Source organism: Piliocolobus tephrosceles, chromosome 6, assembly GCF_002776525.5.
Source record: "Piliocolobus tephrosceles isolate RC106 chromosome 6, ASM277652v3, whole genome shotgun sequence".
In the NCBI taxonomy this organism is placed as follows: Eukaryota; Metazoa; Chordata; class Mammalia; order Primates; family Cercopithecidae; genus Piliocolobus; species Piliocolobus tephrosceles.
In genome coordinates, this window is record NC_045439.1 from 107,827,528 (window position 1) to 107,846,052 (window position 18,525).

At 46.3% G+C, this 18,525-nt stretch overlaps 1 protein-coding gene and 1 long non-coding RNA gene across 4 annotated transcripts in view; one reads left to right on the plus strand and one right to left on the minus strand.

Annotated features, from left to right (window-relative positions):
- Positions 1-18,525, minus strand: part of LIPC (lipase C, hepatic type) — a 161,169-nt gene that overhangs the window by 77,078 nt on the left and 65,566 nt on the right. The gene's annotated exons all lie outside the window — the stretch shown is intronic.
- On the plus strand, positions 16,109-17,419 carry LOC111553676. The gene is made up of 2 exons (XR_002735033.2): positions 16,109-17,022; positions 17,142-17,419. It is a non-coding gene; the product is annotated as an uncharacterized LOC111553676 (long non-coding RNA).

Below are 18,525 nucleotides of genomic sequence, written 5' to 3' on the forward strand. Positions count from 1 at the left end.
TATACAAAATATTTCACACATACAAATATATACAAAATTTTGTATAAATTTTATTTTGTATGCAAAATAAATATATATTTTTATTTCCTCTGTGTGTGTCTTTGTATACACAAAATAAATAAAAGATACATTTTTAAAATTGTGAGTGGCAGGATCTAATGTGTGCATACTGAGCCAAACTCGGGTATGGGCCAGGCGCATATGGAGTCTTTATTGCTTGTCTGTTTTCCTAGGTTCCCTATGATGCCCCGATTTTGTGACATAATTTCAGTGGAGTTAAAGATTCCACAGCACCAGCTGCTAGTCCAAATGAGCAGACAGTAGGCAGGCTGTGGTGGAGTGCTGGGGAGAGGAGGTGGCCAGCAGAGAGAACCTCCTTGCTTGCTAGTCATGTGAGCTTCCTAATCATGTGAAGTCGATTTTGCTGAGTCATCACTGATGAGGGTATGGGTTCTTTTGGTCTGATGATGACGTGAGATATGGGGGGCCAGGCGGATGGGAAGCTTCCTAAGTATGAGTTTACTTATTAAGTCAGTTTTCTTCATGACAGCAAGAAAGTTCTGGATCACTGGGAGAATGGAAGAGCCGTGACACCAGGATTTAGCAGAGATAACATTTAGGAATCCATCAGGAATGGAAGAGCATATAGAAAACAGGGGCGTGCGGGGGAAAGTAAACTTTGATGTGATCGTGCAGATTTGCCCATGGTCGCCTCTCCTGCTGTTGGCCAGCTGTCTGGAGGAAAAGGCTTTGTGAGTGATGTCTTACTTGGGCACCTGTTTATGGATTTCCATCCTGTCCCAGGAATATTTGTTTTTAAGGAGGGGGTAAAGCTTTAAAACAAACAAAAAACACAGAGGAATTCCAGGTACCCAGGTGGAGAACTGTGGGGCAGAGCCCTAGATTTAGTTTTAAAACTCTTGCACTGGCTTGATTGGCTTGTGGGTTTGGGTGGCCACATGTGCAGAGCTGGGTGGCACAATGGCTAAGAGAACAGGTCTAAATGGGAACTTGGGCTCTTGGGCACTGTGTGGCCTTGAGCAGGTAACTTAGCCTCTTTGAATTGTCCTTGTCTGTAAAATGAAATTCAATGATAGTTCATAACTAATACATTTGTGGGGGGTTTAGAGTGGGTAATGCTTAGTATAGACTTGCGCATAGAATGAAGATTAGCTATTACAGCTTTATAATATGTTTATATTATGGCTATATATTATAGTTACATTACAATAATATCAATAAATTGCAGTAACATTAATATATTACAGCTATGTAATAATACCTAGGAAGCTTCCATGGCCATAGAGAGCATGGTTTAAGTTTCTTTCGCTTGCCTGACCTTTCCTACCTGCCCTTCACAAATGCCAAAGCAGGCCAACTTGAGGATCTGGCAGGAACTGAGGGCAGGGTGGGCCACAGGCCATCAGGGGAGGGTACTTGTTCTTCTGGGTAGAATGGTTGGGGAGCCTCCCCTGCTGCCAGAATCTGGGTGGCACCTCTGTGCTTGGCAGGGACAGTTCCTTTCTGGGCCTGGGGAAGGCTGTACAATGGGAGCTCTGTTGCTTGTTGGGACCATGTCAAGGTATCCGACTGGGTCAGAAATGCAGCTACGGAGCAGGGACCCCCTGCTTCAGGTCATGTGTGAAAGTGTGGGCAGAGAGACCTCCAGCCTCCAGGCCTGTTGACATCCCTGGAAGGACCGATGGGAATCATGTGGCAGGCGGTGTTTCTGGCACCCTGAGCTGTCAGTGGGGTCAACAGTCCTGTGGTGCCCCAGCCCTCTTAGGTCAGGCCGGGGGTGAGGGAAGGGACAGTGCTGTGTACCTCTGGTCAGGCAATGGCAGGTTCCCACTAAAGCCCTATGACTCTGGCTCTTGTCCCAGAAGTTATACCACACGCTGAATAAAAGCAGGATTGTGAAGTTGTTGCTGCCTGACAGCTGGTTACAAAACTGCCTTGCCCAGCACCAGGCACCAGTAGTTGGCAGAGATACCATTTAGGAATCCATCAGGAATTTGGTCTCCGGGGTAGGAGACTGAGGTGGGGAAGGACAGGGTGGAGAGGGATGCTTTAAAGTAATGTTAGCACCTCTTATTGTTTTAAGTAGTCTGCCAGGCAATTGATGTTCATTTGGTCTTTTAAACCTGACAACCAAGATAGTAGTATAATTATTCCCACTCTACAGGCCAGGAAACTGAGGCTCAGAGAAGCTGAGTGACTTGCCTTGATGACACATTTGGGGAGAGTAGAGTGAGGATTAAAGCCTGCCGCTGTCTGGTTGAAATTCCCAGGCTCCGACCATTCTATGGCACTGCCTGGCTGAGCTAAGACTATTTCCCTCTTGTGTTTGGTAGGTGCTGTTATCTCATGAAAGGCCAGTCTAAGTGTCTAGCTCTGGAGCTATCTTTGGCGATGGGGCGGGCATGTGTGCATAGGATGTCTGTCCTCTTGCGGCCTGGCTGTCAGGAGCTAAGAATTCAGACCAGGCTCCCTTTACCACTTCTTCAAGGGTGCTTTTGTTCCTTGACCTCCAGATTTTAGGAGATAAATTTGAGAATGACTCTGAGGCTATAATCTAGAAATCTAATCCCCTGTGAACTCCATTCCTTCCCGGCTATTTACTGGGCTCGCTCTTTCCTTAGGAGATGAGCTGTGGCCAGCCTTCCACCTGGGTGTAATTAGAATCCTCCACACTTCTCTGGCTCTGGGCTCTCAGAGACCTGAAATTTTTGCAAGTGCTGCCCTCCTCCCTAATAACTGGTTGGCAGCGGTTCATCAGAGCCAAAAGCGACCAGGTAGCCCTTCTTGCTGCCTCCCTTTCCCTGTCCCCTGGGAGACAAATCAGGGGCTCCACCCTCTCCCAGCCCTGGGTTCAGAGAGCTGGAGATGATGGGAGAAAACATTTCTCCATATTTCATTGTTGTGTTTTAATTTATATTCACGGGAGAGTGGCAGATTAGAGGTTGTGAAACTATGAGGGGAAAACAGCTTCTAAAAATAAAAGTGTTGCTGGCGTGACGGGCCAGATTTTGAAGGAGGGCGCCTTGCATTCTCTCCCGAGGTGAGAAGACAACAGGATAATTATCCAGTACACGGCGCCGGCTCTCAGTGGAGCAGCGGGGCCAAATGTTCGTGATGCTTTTTCACCCACTCAGCTACAAAGGGGCATTCAAAAGCCCTGTAAGAAATATGTTCAGATTAGCCAGAGGAGATACGCTCTTTCGGAAAATGAATGGCATCAACATTCTTTCTTTCCTGGCAGAAGATCGGGCTGTCCTTACGGAGGTGACCACGTCATTTAGGTGCCAGGCTAAAAGAAAGTGAAGTAGGCTGAATGTCGCTGGCTCTAGGGCATCTCCCCTGGCCTGATACCCTGTGCCTGCCACCTTCCTGACCCCACCCATGTTTAAGTCCTAACTCCATCACTCATGTGACCTTTTAGGCAGTTTCCTAAACTTCTTGAGACTCAGTTTTAAAAATGTACTGAATAGTAAATCCTGTCTCAAACTGGTTTGAGATTAAAAAAGAATTAACTATTGCAAACAACCTAGAATATACCTAAGGCCCAATGAGTGCTATTTTTCTTCACAATATTAGCAGGTCACAGTGAAACTGCCTTTGTGAAATTATGACAGTTAGAGAAATCTGACATAGTTGACTCCATCTTGCTTTTAACCTCCAAGCTGTCCTTGGTAATTGCTAGGCATACGCCAAGCTAACTTTGGAAGAAATTTAGTTTGTAGTTTAACCTTACAGCAAGGATAATAGCCACTCCCCAAACTAAACCACATTTGCAAAACCAATGAAAGGCCAGAAGGTTAGGATTATGAAAGGGCATGAATTCTGCTAAGATACAGGCAAATTTTCTATCATCCCTTACTGCTCGGGGTCATGTGGCCAGAGGTCACAAGATATGTGACTTCCCCAATTGCTCCTATAGATAACATCACTATCGTAGAGCCTAAGATGGGTCTTTGGAGACATTTTTTAGACTGACTCCATCCGGACTAGAGACTTATGACTCAAGACTTGAGACTCATGACTCATCCAGTCTTGGGGCCCCCACCCAGAGGCAGACTGAGTGCACGAGGACCATTTTCCACACCCCTGTGATTTCATCCCCAACCAATCAGCAGCACCCATTCCCTAATCCCCTGCACATCAAACTATCCTTGAAAAACCCTAACTTCTGAGCCTTCAGGGAGACTGACTGGGGTAATAACTCTGTCTTCTACATAGCTGGCCTTGTGTTAATTAAACTCTTACTTTACTGCAATAGCATGGTCTTGGTGAACTGGTTTTGTCTATGCAGTGAGTAGGAAGAACCTGTTGGGTAATTACAACAGCTGGAACAGTTATTTAATAGAGTGCTCCTGAACCCTGGGAAGCTTGTAAGCCCCCCCACAAAATGAATCACTAATGGTTGAATTTCAGGTCAGGGGAATGATACTTTGGAGAGGTGAAACTTTCTGGTGCTATTCAAGTACTACCATGGAGGCAACCATCTGTTCGGCTTATTTGTAACGTCAGCACAGTATTGTTGTGAAGAAGAAGGCCCAGAGAGAACCACAATTATTTTTGCAGTTTACAATGCACTTTCAGATGCACATTCTCATTTGGCCCACAAACAGCTTTTTCAAGTAGCCATCAAGACCATCTGCCTTTTGCAGATGACAAAACTAGAAGTCAAGATTAAGTTCATTTAGTGATTAAACCAGAACTCTCAAATCCTGTTTTTCTCCCATCCTGAGATCTAATAGGGAATTCATCCCTAGATTGTCAGAAAACACTAGGGTATGGCCTTTTATAGGAGTGGTCTTTTGGTCAAGCCAAAGGGAAATACCAAGGAGAAGAAACATGGTCATCTGTACAATTCTTTTCACCATAAGACTGGAGAGTGAGGCCGGGGTTTCTTCATTCCTAAACTTCTCCCTTTCAAGACTTGGGCCCTTTGTGCTGAAGGCCCCATGCCTGGGCTCCACTTGTGACACTTTTCAGAAAATGGAGCAGTTCAGAGAGGCTGCCCCCCATGATTCCAGGTACAGGTAGGAAAGAAATGAATGTGGGACTAAATATTTTCCTCCCAAGGAGGGTAACTCTGGAGGTGAGGACCTTCCTACAGGTTGCTGAGATAGGACAGGCCTGAGAATGACTCTTCCAAACACCTAGCACAGTGCTTAGTGCCTAACAGGGATTAATACATAGCTGTCGGATGAAGGGTATAGTTAAGGAAACTGAGGCATGTGCCTTCGTGTAGTTCAGTGGCCAGCCCCTGTGTGGACACCAGATTCCTGGGTTGGAAGGAGTTTCAGGAATTGAGCAACCTAACTTCCTAACTTTATTTGTTGAGATGGAGTCTCTATTGTCCAGGCTCAGAAGCAGTGGTGTGATCTTGGCTCACTGCAACCTCTGCCTCTTGGATTCAAGCCATCCTCAGGCCTCAGCCTCCTGAGTAGCTGGGATTACAAGTGTTTGCCACCATGCCAGGCTAATTTTTATAGTTTTAGTAGAAATAGGGTTTTGCTATGTTGGCCAGACTGGTCTTGACCTCCTGACCTCAAGTGATCCACTTGCCTTGGCCTCCCAAAGTTCTGGGATTACAGGTGTGAGCTACCGCACCTGGCCACTTCCCTTACTTATTGATGAAGAAACTGAAGCTCAGAGTTCAATAGTGACTTGCCCCAGGCCATATGGCTACTTAGTGGCTGAGGTAGCTTTCCTGACTTGAGCCTCCCTGCCACGCTCCCACCATACTCCTTGGCAACAGAATTTCATGATCTATTCATGGCCAACACAAGACCTCATGCCCCACAAGTACCTCCACTGAATTTCCTTAAAATAACTGTTGTGATGAGCTTTAATTTGTTAGAGGTGCCAGGGGTGGGGGTGGGGAAAGGAAATCCTGTTAAACTTGCTAATTGCCTGTTAATTTCAGTCCCCACTCTAGAGAAAGCTGTTTCTGGATGATGGTATGTGCTCTGGAATTGGCAATAATTAGTCAGCTTGGGCCAGAGCCAGACCATCAGGTAGGAAATAATATGTCCAATGACTGAGAAGTAAAAATGCAGTCAGTTTTAAATGATAAGCTGTCTGGAAGCTGTTTATTAAGGGGCTGCCTTTTGCTTCAACAACCTGGTAGAATACCCAGATTAGCTACACAGCTTTAAATGCCAAATAAAAGCAGTGCTATTACCACCACTAAAAAGAATAGCTTTGGTTTATTGAGTACCAAGCAGTCTGCTAAGTGTTATGCATGCGTTCCCTTCATTTAATCCTTACCGTGAGCCTGTGCGGGACAGATACTATCCCTCATTTGCCCATGAGGAGAATGGAAGCTCTACAAGGTTAAGTCGTGACCTACTTAAGATCATTTAGTTACTAAGTAGCACAGCTGGGACTCACTGGGGACTCTAAAGTTAGTATGTAAGATCCACCTTTGAAAATCTCATCAGCACTTATAAAGTATGGGATTCAACCAGTATTTTTCCCAGTTGATTACCAGATAAAGATTTCCTTAAGTTTAGGGGCCAGGTTGCGTGAAAAATAAGTGACTTTGTATGCCAGAACCATAATCATCCTAGCACAGTGTGAGGCACACACACAGGAGGGAAGTGTGCCCCCGTTGTCCCACCGCACACCCACTCTGGGCCCGTGCTCACCACGGATGGTTCTAGTGGAACCATCTGGCATCTAAATGATTTCCCTCTCTCTTGGGCCTGTTCTCTATTTGATTGTTTGCCAAGCACCTATAGTCGAATTATTTCACGTTAAACCTATCTGTGAAGGGATTCCACTCAATTATCCCCCAAGCTTCTGACTGGTAAATGAAACTAACAAGCAAACCAGTTCTTTGGCATCTGCGGGCCAGGGTTCAGTTGTTCTCAGGCCCTGTGTCTTGCTCATGTGCTGCTTTGGTAGGATGTCCTCCGCCTGCGTTGCCTCCCGTCTCTATCTGCTGGGTGGTGGGAGCCATCTCCTAACACACCCACTGAGTCTGGGCTCATACATTCATTGCACAAACATCGACCACACACCTGGTCTGTACCAGGCCTAGATGTTGAGAATATAGTGATGAACAAGGCACAAGGCTTCATCTCAAAGAGTCATATCTACTTTTGGGGAAGGGGCAGAAGAGAGAACCAATGAGTGCAAGACAGCTTGGATACTTGCTGGGTTTGCTGTAAGCAGGGGCAATCCACATGCCTAACTTGGGTGACCAACCATCCTGGTTTGCGTGGAATTGCCCTGATTGAGCACCCAAAGTCCCGCAAACCAGAAGATCCCTTAGGCCCAGGCATACTAGGACAGCTGGTCACCCTACACCCAGCCTGAGGAGATGGGGGAGGGATGCTCTGGGTGAGACTCATCCAAGGAGTGGGACTCTCCAGGCAGATAAGACAGAGGAAGGAGGAACCAGGCAGAGGGACAGTGACACGAGAGAGTGGCATGGTTAGAATAGAGGGTCCATGTCAAGGAGTGGCAGGACAGGGGGAGCAGCAGGGACTCACCAGCGTGGTAGAGGCACGAAGCTTGTTCTTAGTTACGCTGTGGGATGTCTGTTCACTGGAACCTACTTCTAGGAAGAACAGGGACACCCTGGATACCTGAGGCTTGGGAGGTGCTTTACTAGATGAATTCTAGAGATGAAAGAGGGGCATGTTCTGTGGTGCGCACCTGCTGTAGTTCTAGCCGTCTTAGTCTGTTCCCTTGCCAACATCCTCACACAGCCCACAGCATGTGCTCCAGAAGTTGTCATTGTTCCTCAAGTTCTCAACTCTAATCTACATAGAAAGTAACCTCAATGCCTTTGAGAAGAAGGGGCCCCAAGGCCAAGCCCACCTCTACCTCAGTGTGGCTGGGAAGGCAGCGCTGGGATGTCAGTGGGCTCTCTCGTTTATGCCACAAATGACAGGCCAGCTTTGGAACTTCTCTGATTCTCAGTAATCTGTAAAACAGGGATGGCAATATCTTCTTTGCAGAGATGTTGTGAGATCCAAATGAGTGCCTGGTCCAGTGTCAGTGTGTGATGTATATGGAGGGAGAGACTTTCAAGCTGAATCTTATGGTATGAAAGGTCTTCAGCTGAAGGAAGGAAATGGCCCTTAGCCCAGGGTCAGCACATGCGAGTGTCTGGAGCCCAGAAGCATCCTGAGAGCGAGGGGAGTGATGAACATTGCGTGTGGCTGTTGCACAGGACTGTCTCACCCTGCGGCACCCAACAAACCTGTGACAAACAAGTGCTTCCTGACCCTGTGAATACATAGAATCTTCAGAGCCACCACTGACTCCTTCTCCTCACCCAACATAATCAAACATGCAGCATGACCTGTTGATACTGTCTCCTAAAACTCGCTTGAATCCACTTTATTCCACCTCCAGCCCATTCATGGGAGTATCAACACTCTCCTGGCTGCTACCCCCCTCAGGGTTTCCCTGCTTACACCCCCTCTCTCCGCCCTCCCCCACTACCGTCCTTTTCCAGTGCATTCTACACATCAGCCCAAGTGATCAGTGGATGAGGAGAACTGAGGCTATTATCCCTGCCGAAGCTGTAAAATTCCTATCATTCTTGCGAAACCCAACCACAGAATGACCCTTGGCCTGTAGCGAGGGTGTTGAATGCTATGGTTGCTGCTCATGTTTTAACCTCTTCTTGAGCTGTTTTCTTCCTTTTCCACCCTCCTCTTCTGGTGGCCTTGCTGAGTTCCTGGAACATACCACACTCCTTCCCCACCCAGAACCACGGCTATAAACCCACTTCCTCCCCTGTTAGCCCAGTTAACTCCTGTTCATCATTCAGGTTTTAGTGTAAATGTCACTTCCTCAATGTGTTCTGGAGCATTCTCAGTCGGCATACTCTATTTGTAAGTGGTTTTAGTTAGTGTCTTTGAATTTGGCGAGAAAGTGTGTTGCGAGGCAGTGTGGCCTGGTGGTAGGAGCATGGGCCCTGGAGTCAGAGTGTGTGGGCTCCAGGGCCCATGCCCCAGGAGCCCTACCTGGAGCTGACTGGCTGTGTGACCTTGGGCAAGTTGTTTCTCTGCTCTGTGCCTCAGTTTCCCCACCAGTACAAAAGGATAAGAATAGTATCCATCTCAGTGGGTTTCAGTGAGGATTAAATGAATTAATATTGGTAAAGCCCTTATTAGCACGATGCCTGGCCCATGATAGATGCCTTGGAAGCATTTCTGACATAAATAAAAGGAGTTGTCTCCGCGCACTTTGCTCACATCCCAGATGCACCCTCCATCATGTTTCATTTAGTCAGATGTGCTTGTGTCCACTTCTTCTTGATCCTAAGGCCCTTTTGAGGGCAGGGACGAATGCTAAGGCATTTTCCTGTATGGTGGTGCCCAGAAAGCTGCCTACCACACAGTGGATTATCACCAAATGGAGTAGGAATGGAATAATGAGGTGAAAATAATGTATGATGCAGAAGATGTGAAATGCCAAGGACAGCCTTGCTATAACCAGATATCAGAGACAGGCCTGCATGCTTGACCCTGTCCACACCTGTGTTAGGACGTTAGGTCAAAAAGAGATAGAGCCAGAGGGTCAAACCTTTCAGGTTTTAATGAACTGTCTTTTTGGAGAGACTCAACACTATTGGTAGATTCGCCCCAGATTTCCATCATTTTCTGAAGCAGTTCAGCCCTCAAGAAGAGAGCTCATGTTGGACATAAATTTAAAAACAGATAATAAACGTCAAGAAGTAATTTGGAACAACTGGGAAAGTCACTTTAAAATGCCCCCTTTAAGTATGGAGGGAATTAAGGTATTTGATTAGCAGACAAACCTCCCAGAGAATAAATTAGAAAATACTCAGTTTTCTTGTTTCAGAAGCGCTTTTTACAGAGCTGTGAAATTATCAATACTAAGTAGGAAAAAAGAATTCTCATTAAAAAAAATTGATTTAGGACATCTTGCTAAGAGATATGTTTACTCAATGAGCATGGTATTCTTGGAGACAGCTGTGATCTTTAACTTCCTAGATTTACTTAAAAAATACATGGAGAAGTATCTTTCTACTTTGTATCTGTGGTTTATTTTGGGGAATGGAGTGTGAATGCTGGATGGTGATATGGCAAGAGAAACATGGTGAAGGGACAGAGGTTACCCCGTTCTACCCTCACAGCAGCCTCCCCTCCGACCCCACCCACATCACAAAACCTCTGCCAGGAGCAAAATCTTCTTCTACCCTCAGGATCTTAGGAATCACTTTGTAAATTGCAGAGTCAGTGTGCCAATTGCTTACTTAAGTAGTCACTCCCTTCTTGAAGAATTTAAATCTGTAAACTTGAAGAATTTAGTGTGTTCTGTACCCATGTCATTTTATGTCCATGGTAGGGAGATACTTTAGCCTGAAAAACACACTCTCTAGAGACTCACCCAGCTATGCTTTTGCTGAGCAAAGGGCTCTGCTAACGCATCCTGACTGAGGCTATGAGGCTGGCCAGGTTCTGGGCCTCAGGAATCACCACCCAGTCTGTGCAAGGCTTGGGATGAGAAGTGAATCACTCCAGGAGGCTCAGTTAATGGCAGAGTCAATTCTCAAATACAGGTTTCCTGATGTCTAACCCTGGGCCTTTTCAAAAGCCCCCAAACCCAGAAAGGACTGGTCTTGATCATGAGCTCCTCAAGCTTTTTTGCTTGCTGTAGAAGTTGACTGTAAAACATTACCTCAGAAATACAGGATGTACTTCTCAGGGGATTAGGGGGACATCCAGCGGTCTTGTGGTCTCTGGCTGCCTCCAGGAACACTGCTCAGTGAGGAGGGGTCCCAGCCATGGAGGGCGCTGGTGCCCAGAGCTTTAGAGTGGCTGTGGCTAAGTGACCCGTGCGCTTTTCATGGACTGTTTCTTACCCTTTTAACAACCTAAGAGCCAGGTATGAATTGTCCATTTTATGGGTGACGCCATAAGACCTAGAGAGATTGGGTCAATTATTGAAGACTCAGGTTTGTCTGACCCCAAAGCCCAAGGAACTGTTTTTACCACTCCATACATGTAGACAACCCTGTCTGAAAGCTTGGCTCTGGAGAACACAGCATGAGCTGGAGAGGGTGGTGAGGTCAGTGGAACGTTTCTTCCAGTTCACTTTATTGTGATTATTTTAAAAGAAAATATCTGCAATGCATGGACTGTTTCTAAAAACGGCAAAAGAAAGGGCTCCTATTAGGTGTCTCTAGGCTGGAAACTGGGTGACTGGGGACAGGGCTGGGAGGAAGACTTTTTACCATATATCATTTTGTAACTTTCATGATGTTGTACATGTGACTTCATCAGCTGATTAAAAATAAAGTTAAAATTTAAAAGAAAGATAATGCACGCACTTGCTAAAAAATTTAGTCCATATGAATGAGAATACAGAATATAGTGACTAGTCTCCTCCTGCTTCTGACCCCAGGCTCTCTTTGCCTGCTGCCCCAAGTCAGCTGTTGCTATTGTTCTGGAGACATTACAGGCACATACAAGCATACATGTGTACATCTCCCTTTTTACATAAGCTGGATGAAGCCATGCATACTGGTTGGCACCTTGTCTTTTGACTTACATGTTGGAGAATATTCTACATGAGTACATACAGTTCTACTTTATCTATTTAGAGATGGAGTCTTGCTCTGCCGGCCGGGTTGGAGTGCAGTGGCCCGATCTTGGCTCAGTGCAACCTGTGTCCCAGGTTCAAGCAATTCTCCCTGCCTCAGCCTCCTGAGTAGCTGGGGTTACTGTTGCCCACCACCACACCTGGCTAATTTTTATATTTTTTAGAAGAGACGGGGTTTCGCCATGTTGGCCTTCCTGGTCTTGAACTCCTGACCTCAGGTGATCTGCCTGCCTCAGTCTCACAAAGTGCTGGGATTACAGGTGTGAGTTATTGTGCCCGGCCAACTTCATTCTTTTAAAAGGCTGCATAGTGTTCTTCTGCATGGATATAGCCTAATTTATTTATCCAGTTACCTGTTGATGGACATTTATGTTTCCAGTCTTTTGCTACTACAGTTAATCCAAGAGTGAGTTTTCTCAATGACTTTTCTCATACATGTGTAGGTCAGTCTGTGAGACAAACATTTATAAGTGCAATTACTGTGTCAAAGGACATTTGTGTTTTTTAAAATCTTTTAATATCGTATGTGCTGTTTAAACTTTGAGAGTCATTGTCACTCTGTCCCCTGAAGAGGTTGTACAGTTTCCTTCCCACCACAAGTCATGAGGATATCTGTTTCCTTACAAATGGGAAGAGATTTAGCAAAATGGAGCACCCTTTCTACAGAAGAAAAGTCTTTAGAGGCCCGGTGTATCCCATGGAGGGCTGTAGGGCCTGTAGTCGCTGTGGCCTCTCCAGAGTATCTGACCATCTCCATGGGAATTGGACATTTCCCCAGTCAATCTGTGGATACTTATGGAACCTCTATTGTGTGTCATGCTCTTTACTAAGGGCTGTGGAGGGCTGTGGAGATCACCAGGAACCAAAGTCTCTGGACCTGGTCCCCAGAAGCTTGTGATACAACTGGGCAGCTAAGAAATCCTTTGAGAAGAGAACCAACAGTACAAGGCCATGAGTCCTCAAGTTCTAAATCGGGACTGTCCAATCTTTTGGCTTCTCTGGGCCACACTGGAAGAATTGTTTTGGGCCACACATAAAATACACTAACACTAATGGTAGCTGATGGGCTACAAAAAGAAAATCACGAAAAAATCTCGTAACATTGCAAGAAAGTTTATGAATTTGTGTTGGGCCGCATTCAAAACCGTCCTGGACCAAGGCCGTCCTGGGCTGAAGGCTGGACAAGCTTGTTCTAAATGACACTTACAGGCCGGGCACAGTGGCTCACACCTGTAATCCCAGCACTTGGGGGAGGCCAAGGTGGGGGCGGATCACTTGAGGTTGGGGATTTGGGACCAAACTGGCCAACATGGTGAAACCTCATCTCTACTAAAAATACAAAAATTAGCCAGGTGTGGTGGCGGGTACCAGTAATCCCAGCTACTTGAGAGGCTGAAGCAGGAGAATCGCTTGAACCCAGGAAGCAGAGGTTGCAGTGAGCTGAGATTGTGCCACTGCACTCCAGCTTGGGTGACAAAGCGAGACTCTGTTTCAAAAATAAGTAGGTAAAATAAATAATGAATGAATGAAGCTTATGGACAATACATGTCTTAGGAGTTTAGGGAGACAGATCACTTCTAGTTGATGTGGTATTGGGAAGGTTTCTCAGACAAAGCAGAATTTGATGTTAGCTTTGAACAATGGGTAAGATTTTACCAGGCCAAGAGGAAGATGAACGTCACCCGTGGGGAACAGACTCTTAATTTCTAAGGAACCATTAGTTGTGCTGATCACATGCCAGATACCATGCAAGAAATTCACTCATTTGCTCAAGCAACATGTACTGTGTGCCTTCTATGGGCCAGGCATTGTCTTAGGAGCCTGGGGAACTTAGATTGGAGGCACTTTCATAGTTTTCTGCCTCGTTTTATAGAGAAGCAAACTGACCCCCACAGAGGCTAAATGACTAGCTAGTGAGTGGTCAAGCTGGGGGGTTAATGGTGATTTTCTGACTCTAATATTTGTCCTTTTCCTCTGCAACAACTGGAGAGCAAAGGTACAGAAGGAGAAACGTACAAGGCACGTTTGGAAGACAAAATATAGGTCTATGAAAGATGAATTGGGCACCAGACCCAAGGTCTCTTCTAAGTGTCCAAGCCACATACCCTTATAACAAAACAATTCTGTAAGAAAAGATGACATTTCTGTGGTCTGAAATTTCATGCCTCATGCAACCAGTATTTATTTTTTTCCTACAAATTACAATCTGCATTGACATTATTAAGGAAATCAGATGGACCCAGCAGAAAATGAAGAATCCATTGATTATTTTTATTGCAATAGAAGTCCTTTGTAGGCGGACCAGGCAGAGACCCAATTTCATTTGCCTGTAATGTTGTAAACACTGCTAATTGCCTGACTTTAGTAAAATATAGAGACAAAGGAACAATCAAAGGTATTGATTAGAAATTCTATTTGGACAAATTAACTTCACATTTCAGTGATCTTCATCTTAGGAACACCAGAACTCTGTGCATTAATAAATGACAGTCATAACATTACCTTTCCTATTGTTTGTACAGTTTTTGATAATGTCATTACAGTGCTATTGCACTGATTATTTTCAGGCTGATTACTCTTTCCTGCAGAGGTTGAACTATCAGTAGATTGCCATTCAATTCAATTTAGTAGTTATGACAGTTGGAATAACTACATTGCATCTTAATGTGTATGTCTCATGCATAAATCACACTGTTTGCTAAGCAATAATGAACAGAGAAGCAGCTAGTAGATTGAAAAGCAGTCCTCAATAGAAGACTGTGTTCTAGGCTGGAAAGTGGAAATTCACTGAACATCTGAAAGTCCAGTGGACCCTGGCTTCAACTCTGGGGCCTAGCTTCCATCAGAATGTGGGCCACATGGTTGTTGCTCAGTGCGTTTTTGTTGACATGGCATCCTTTTAATGTTTATAAAAGTTGCCTTAACTCTAGTCTGTGGGTATTTTCTCATTCATTCATTTATTCATGCATTGATTCCTGGTAGCTCAGTGTTGTGGGAGTTATGAAGAATCATGCATGGACTTCGCCCACTGAACTATAGTTCTGTAAATGTTACAAAACAAGTGCATAGTAGTTCTAGTAGCTCAAGGTGCTGTTGGGAAAGGTGGTATGAGTTCAACTCTTGGCTCTGATACTTACCAACTATATGACCTTGGGCAACTTGCATAACCTCCCTAAGTCCCAATTATCTCCTCTATGAAATGGGGATAAATCATAGTAATATCTGTATTGTTGGAGGATTGAGAGTGAGCTGGCCAGGCGCAGTGACTCACACTTGTAATCCCAGCACTTTGGGGAGGCCAAGATGGGTGGATCACTTGAGGTCAGGAGTTCAAGACCAGCCTGGCCAACATGGTGAAACCCTATATCTACTAAAAATAAAAAATTAGCCAGGTGTGGTGGTATGTGCCTGTAGTCCCAAGTACTTGGGAGACTGAGGCAGGAGAATAGCTTGAACCCACGTGAGGAGGTTGCAGTGAGGTGAGATCATGCCACTGCATTCCAGCCTGGGTGATGGAGTGAGACTGTTTCAAACACACACACACACACACACAAACACACACACACACACACACACACACACACACACACACACGAGAGTGAGTTTGTAAAGTGCCTGGCTCTTATCTCAGGAAATGTGAGCTATTGTTTATTCTGAGAGTTCGCTCATCACTTCCAGCTTGGACCAAGATAGGTGGTGGTAGGGTTATCAGAGATGGCCTTAGGATGGGCCAAGCTTGGTTACCCTGAGCTATGGGGGGAGGTGGGGCCTTGTTGGGGTAGGAGCTGAAAGCCAGAGCCTGGGACAGGTGTGCATGGGATGGGTATAGGGTGCAAGTCCCCCTGGCTGGAGAGGAGGGAGGTTAGATGACACTGGGAAGACAGGTACTCATCACAGAGGGACTTGTGGGCACCTGCAGACTGCCATGTGACTCAAATTTTCCCCAAGAATCAGGCCAGTTGTCACAGGTGCAGGGGGAAGTGACATGGTAAAAATCAGTGTATTGAGGCCTGGCTTCCCTGGAGATCAAGTATTTTATCCTATAAATGAAATTCAGTCACTTTTCAGTCAATTTCTTAAATGAAGGCAAGCAGGAAACACAGGCATTTTCTAACTTTTTACATCATCCATCTCTAAGACTCTGTGGGAGCTTCCAATGGAGGACAGATGAGTGGAGCTGAAAACCAGAGAGCTATCTTCTACAAGGGTAAAAGGAGAAGCGCTACCAATTATTTTCTAACCCTTTCATTTTCCTCTGTTTTGTACCCTTTAAAATGACATGGCAAATATTTTCCCCTAAATGATTAGACTCCAAAATTGCTTTGGCTCATGGAATGTCCATAAGCTCCACCCACACTCCCCGTCTCTCAGTGCTTTTCATTTCTGTCCCTAAGAGCCTGATCTGTTGGGGTCAAACTGCTATGCAGGCATTCTGCAAAGCTGGGCTCCAGCCCCGGAACTGCCGGTCTCAGCTCGGCTTCCTCTTTCAATTCTCTCTTCAGCTACAGCACAGCTCACGTAGCTTCCCTCAGAAGCGCTTTACCCCATCCAAAGATACATCTTGGCAGAGAAAATCAAGGCAGATTTTGTTTAAAAAGGTAGGAGATAGCAAAGCCGCTTTCTTCCCTGGAAGAAAGTCTATATACAGACAACCTGCTAGCTTCATCCTCCAATGCCTGTGGACTACAGTCGAAGGGAAAATATCTTTAAAAGAAAAATGTGACCGCCTATAGAAGCTTGTAGGGGAAAGATCCCACCCAGCTAAGCAAACATGGATGAAATGGGAAGGCAGCTTAACACCATAGTGGTGTAAGACCGGTTCTGAGACCAGCTTGTTTGATTTGAGTTAGAATGACCCTGATTGTTGTCAGAGGGCAGGGCGTGCCCTGGGTACAGCGCGGTCCAACAGAAACAGGCGAAACTAGCTTTCCTCTGAGCTTGCTACTAAGGGCAGCAACTGAGGAACGTTTGACAGCTTATCGAGCACAGAGGCACGTTCTGACCCCAGCCCTGTGAGGAATGAGCTCTCTGGCTTGTTTCGCAGGCGGGGAAACAGACTCAGAGGCCAGTGGCTTGCCCAGGATGTCCCAGAGCTAGCACCTGGCAGAGTCAGGGCTTCTGGGGGTCCAGCTGCACACCTCATGTTTTTTCCGTGGAACCATGCCACTGTCATTTGGAACGCAGCCAGCAGGGTGAGGACCACACTGCTAGTGGACTGACCCCATGCCTGAGCTTGGTGTGATGGTCTTAGCTCCATGTGAGTAACTAAACCGCTTTTGGCTTCAGTTTCCCCAGCTGCATGAGGAGGGGACTGACTCCAACTCACACCTTCCCAGAAGGAAGGCATAACTATGGCACACAGGAGAAATCGGGAGGAACCAGACTGCATGGCTTCCTGTGAATTCTGTCCCTTGGAGGATGGTATGTTAAATGTGATACTAGACTAAATGGGACAGAAAAGGAAGCCTGCTAGTCCCATGTGTTTCCCCTGGATATTGCATCAGGCTGTGCCTGAAAAACCTGGCCCGCTTTCTTCTCAGCTGGACTTTCGCAACCTGCTGTACCAGAGACCAAGAACCTGGGTGCCAGAGCAGATGGACTGGGGATGGAGGACCAAATCCACTACTTCCAAACTGAAGACTTTGAGCAGATCGCTTGGCCTAGCCAAGACTCAGTATCTTTTTCTGTAAAATGGGGACAAAAAGGACTGCCCTCTCCCCAAGGTGGTTGTGAAGAGTGAGACAGTGCGTGGAGTGTGCTAGGCATGCTGCCTGGTGTAAGAACTGTCCCATAAATGATCGGTCACTTTTCTTGTTAATGTGTGTTCAGTACTTATACTGTGTCAGGCACTGCGCTACTCGCTTTCCATTAATTAACTCGATCCTTTTTAATGACAGAATCCTGGTAGAGATCTTCACGTAGTTCCTTGCACATAGGAAATGCTCAGAGCGGTGCCTATTATTAATGGAATGTCCTGCACAGTTAAGCCTGCCTAAGTCTGGGCCCTGCCCTGAGCTGCTGCTTCCATGGGGACTAATTGCCATGACTTGGGTCATGTAATCTCTCAATGGCTCCCTTTGTTGCAAATCCATTCATTGCACAAGGCCTGGCTCAGCAAGCCACTTCTTCATGGTTTAGTAGTTTGCTGGTGGAGACAGATGTGTGAGCCAGTGGTTGCAATGCAGTGCTCCAGGAGTGCCTGAGCAGGAGTGAGCAGAAGGGTCGTGGTGGGGAACCAGAGGGGACAATCGCCTTTGTTTTGGGGGGCGTGGTTTGGGGAAGATCTGATGGAGAGAAGGTAATAGTTGAGTTGGGTGTTGAAAGAATGGGAGTGTGTTGGGCAGAGGCAGGGAAAGGGCATATTCAGGACACTGTAGGATGTTGGAGATGGTCTAGAGGCAGATAGTGAAGGGCCTGGGTGGCCGGGCTGTCTACCTTTTCTCCAGAGGCCACGGAATATTTTGATAGATCTTGAGCAGGGAAGAAGCTTGATGACCTTTGCCTCTTAGAAGGATCACCAGGATTGTGGTATGGAGGATGGAGGGGAGAGGGCAGCCAGCTTCAGGCCTATGGTGGGAGCACAGGCCAGACACTGAAGAGGGCAGTGGCAATGGAGGGGAGCCAGGGGACACATTTGAGAGACACACAGGAGAAAAGGCCGGCTGGACTTCCGGCTGGACTTCCAGCTGGACTTCCTGACCACATGAGGTAGGGGAAGGAGAGAGAAGCCCACAGTGACTTACCCTGTAGAAATTCTATCTTGGGAAGGCCTCTCACAGTGAGGGCTGAGAAGGGGCCACCAGAGGTGGCATTTGATAACTCACTGGTTTCCTTAGAAAATAGGTGGAGGGATGGTAGCTGGCGACGCGTCCTCTCCTTTTGCCACTGGACAGAGGCCCAGAATCCACAGGGACCTAGAAGCAG